The sequence below is a fragment of the Buceros rhinoceros genome, unplaced genomic scaffold (assembly GCF_000710305.1).
Source record: "Buceros rhinoceros silvestris isolate BGI_N320 unplaced genomic scaffold, ASM71030v1 scaffold6863, whole genome shotgun sequence".
NCBI lineage: Eukaryota > Metazoa > Chordata > Aves > Bucerotiformes > Bucerotidae > Buceros > Buceros rhinoceros.
In genome coordinates, this window is record NW_010402930.1 from 1,015 (window position 1) to 5,487 (window position 4,473).

The following is a 4,473-nucleotide window of genomic DNA, read 5'->3' on the forward strand; positions in this document are numbered from 1 at the left end:
TATTCCAAGAATAAAAAACTGACCTGCTCAAACTGAGTGTCCTTCAGATGTAGTATGCTGCATTAGATATAAAGGCATTTTTTTTAATATTGTGATATCTAGACAATAGTATGACAAGCTCAGGTACGAGCACTTTGCTCTTACTGGTGGTAGGCACATGGCTTTTGACTCCCTAGCAGATATAACATTATCTCCCATGTTTTGGGCCATTCCGACTCAGTCTGATGAAATCTGTGAATGTTGCTGAGATTGAATTCTATGACGTTCTTTCAAAGTTACCTTCAAGCATAATATTCTCTAGAAATGAGTCTCCACTGACTGTACATGCTGCACGGACGATCTGCACTGCATCTTCATCCCAGTCTTATATTCAAAGGCACTTTTCAGCAGTTCTTTGTCAAAGCCAAAAAGGACATCTGTGCCTCGATACCGAGCTTGTAACGCCGGGATGTGCAAAGAAACGAGTCTCCACTGACTGTACATGCTGCACAGACGATCTGCACTGCATCTTCATCCCAGTCTTATATTCAAAGGCACTTTTCAGCAGTTCTTTGTCAAAGCCAAAAAGGACATCTGTGCCTCGATACCGAGCTTGTAACGCCGGGATGTGCAATAAATGGTTCCTTTTGCCTCCATGGATGTGCGACTTCTTCACACAACACTGATAAAGGGCAGGGCTGTACTTAAGAATTGTGATGGCATTGTTAATTTGATTTTTATTTTTTAAGTTAATTTTCTTTGTAAATCCATGGGTTTTTTTCTCAGTTCAGCTTAAAATTACATATCCTGAACATGGCTTGGTATGATTTCTTATATTGGCTAGTACTTTGTTACTCAATATAATTCTGTTTGACAGCTGTTTATCATGTAAAGTACAGTGTGGGATAGAAAACCAAAGCTTCTGAGCTTCCTCTTTTCTTACGTAAAGAACTGCTATACCACAGTTCATGGGATCTCTTCCTAGGAGTGCAGAGAGATGGATCAGGAGACAAGAGAAAGGCGCCAAAGTGGGTGGCAGGAAACAGAATTTTGGATGCCTGTTTCAGAATTTTGGATTTTGCAACTGCAGCCGTCTTCCTCTCTCTAGTGCATTTCTGTTGAATGAGATTTTTTCTTTCCCTTTCAGAAAGGTGTGGTTATTGCAAGTAAAGTCGGTGACACTGCATGTATTTTCCACTCTGTTGAGCCATATAGTATTTTCATTTTGAGGTTCTTAAAATACTTTCCAAGCACTTAATGAATGAAGCCTCACTGCAGCCTTTGTAGCATTTCTGGTTTTGCAGGTGGGATGTAGGTACACAAAGATACATCAGCTTGCTGAAGATCCCCGAAGGGGTAAGAGTCTGTCTCCTGCCATATGGCCAGGCAGCTGATGCATTGACCAAGTCCTGCTTTGCAGCGTGTCTTCTTTGTCCTGGTCGCTGGGAAAGGCAGTGTCACAGTGTAGCATGAGGGACTGAGTCCAGGGGAAGGCAAAGTCTTGCAGTGGGGTGGTGGCTGGTTTGTTTAGGGCTCTCTCTCTATACGCACACCTGTATGCATGCACACTGGCCCTCACACCGTTCTCGTAGTGCTAATGTGTCTTTTGCCTGTTTGGGGCTATTATTTGGTTTTAAGATAGGGCAAACTTAAGGTATCTATGTTTGCATAAGGTGTAGATTCAGTCTCAGATGCGGGGCATGTGAGAGTGGAAGTTGTCTTCACTGCCTCTCCTTGCTCCCTTGGATGTTTTGTGGGTTGGTAGGATCTGGCCTGTGTTTGCTACATGTTTCTTTTCCCAGCCCCTAACCCAGTTCTCCTTTTAAAAGGGTTTGTGATTTCCAGCGGATTCATACCGTTCCGCTCTCCACTATTGCCTCCTTGAAGCAGGGGCCTGTTATTGTAGTAGTGGCTTTCAGACCCCATCTGCAGCTGTTCGGGTCTTGACTTCTTAAATTATAATAATTTTAGTCAAACAGCAGGAGACCTGTGCTCATTTTTTTTTCTCCTCAGAAATTAGCCTCTGAAAGACTGTGAAGAGAAATGTTTTAAGAGCGTTACACGGTTGCAATTCTGGAAGTGGTGAACTTGAACCAGCTGCTGGAGCTCCTCTTTGTGTTAATACACATAGCTGTTATTTACCCCAGACAGAGTGGAGATCAGCTGGCCAAAGTGCAGAAGGACATGGTTTTGTCATGACTTTCCATATTTGAAGTGTATTTTTAATAAAATATTTGCAGGTTTTTTCGTAATGTGTTATGTTAAAAGTGCTGTAGTTGGTATTTCTAGAGTAAGGGAAACATGTATTTTAACCAACTAGTGAGCCTCCAAATGTAGTTGTAGACCTGGGAGTAGTATCAAGCAGACGTGTTTTAAAAGGGACCTTGTAGACGTTGCCCATTCCTCTTTGGTGAGCTGTAGAAAAAATATGAAATTCGTGCTGTAATGATTCTGCACCAGAGGAATCTGATGTTGCAGGACCCTGCTTAAGATTGCCCTGGGGAAGCGTCTGTCCTCCTATCCAAAACCTTTCTCCGTGTAATTTTCCTTGATAGATGTCTCCTGTAAACCCTATGAATGTTAACCCACAGAAGTCAAACACCCTCTGAGGCCCAGCATTCGGTAAATGATGGGAGGGAAGGATGGCTGTGGAGACATGTGAAACTCTTACCTTCACTGCCTGGTGAAGGACCAGCTCAGAGAACTTCACCAGATAATATCAGACATCAGAAGATGCCTCTCTTAAATTTGCTTACAGAGTTGGATGGCATTCGAGGATAATTGGGCCTCAAGGTTTGGTAGAAGTGATCTTAACCCTTACACTGATCTCCTCAGCATTTCAGTCCGGTATTTGTGTGTGTTTCTCCTTGACTAAGTGAAATAGAACAGAAATTTTGCATTTTACTGAAAAAGTCCATGTGAGGAAGGAGGTGCGAGGGCATTTGGTTTTGACCTGAAACTTCCATCTTTTTGAGTATTGCGTTTTGTTGTGGGGTTTTTTGTTGTTCGGTTTTTTTTTTTATGCTGAGCTATATGACACTGTTCTGGGAATTAATCCAGTAGCCCTGAACAGTGGAATCATTTTGAAGAATGTGGTGGAGAAGATTGTTTCCATGCTTTGATGTGAAAAGCATAAGTTTTAAAGAACTTCCCTTCCAAAAATGTTGTCACTCACTCCTAACTGAAGGGAAAAATACTGTGGATGTAATGAAACTAGGAAGAAAATATCATTAATGTTGCATTAGGGATTCAGCTAGAACAATGCTACCTGTTATAGTTCAAACTACTTGGACAAAAACTTGGAAAAGAATACAAAATACAGTCCTGCTGTGATCGCAGGGAAAGCTGCTGTCACGGTGTTTCCATCCCAGGTATTCCTCAGTCATCAGTACTCTCTCTTCTTGTGGTGGTTCAGGCTTTTATCTCATTTTGTACAATTCAGCCGTAACATGTCTCCTTAACCTCCCTACTAGTTCATATAACTCAGTATGTTACTGCCTGGGGTAAGATTTTAATTATCAGTGTGGAAAGAATAAAGGGAACAAACGGATTTTTAAAAACACTGCTTTGAGACAGGGGCATGATTTTGCATATTTTTGTTTGTTTGTTTTATGGGATAATCTCTCCTGTTTATCTAACTGGTGTGTGTGGATGCAGGTCCTACAGAACTTCAGGTTTGGTGCCTTTGCTTCTTGTGAACCCAGCAATCCCGCTGGAGTTGGTGGGTCTCACAGGTGCGCAAGAAGGGGCGAGAGATGAAGTGTTCCTCTGTCTCTCTTCTTTGCCTTTGGATTCCTCAGAAAAGGCTATAGGGAATGTTCCAGAAAAAGGACGTATGTAGGAATCAGGCCTCTTGGGGGATGTGTTTTGTAGTGTGACAGCTGTAGGAGAGTTGAGAGTGTAATTTCACATGACATGATGACAGCGTAATACACTATTTTGGTTCTCCTGGTCTCTATCACCGCATCCTCTTACAACGTTTACAATGGAGCTTATTTCAGGCAGCCCATGCATAGGTTTTTTTGGAAGTACCATGCTGAGACATCAAGGACAATGAAGTTGACATTGTGAGGGTCAAATAGCCTTGCAGTGCTGCACTGCTTCAAACACTACATGAGGCTGGAGCAGGTGTTCACCTTACATTTCCTAAAAAATTAAAGCCCTAAAGCTGTCCATGCCCAGAGCAATTAAATTGCCTTTTTCAGTGGAAGAATTTTTGGTGTGCTAACTCTGAAAGTAATGATCTCAGCTTTTGGTTTGATCTGCAAAACCTGTAAATAGGTGGACCAGCCAAGGCAGGAGACACTGAGGGCCCTGATGCAGCTTGGTGGTGTGAGGTGCCTGGGGTTGTGCTGGAGGTCCCAGAAGGAACGCATTTCCCAGTAGTCCTGTATCGTATGTACTGGTCCTTCATAGGTGTTTTATATAGCCTAGGGTGTCTCAGATGGCTCTTGCATCAGTGGCTAGACAGTTGAGGGAAGCTCTGTGTTTCTA

General features: G+C 42.6%; 1 protein-coding gene across 1 annotated transcript in view; it reads left to right on the top strand.

The window, feature by feature from the left end:
• The window catches only part of SMYD2 (SET and MYND domain containing 2), a gene marked incomplete at its 3' end in the record, with an annotated part of 20,800 nt that overhangs the window by 433 nt on the left and 15,894 nt on the right, over positions 1 to 4,473 (top strand). The window lies entirely within an intron of this gene.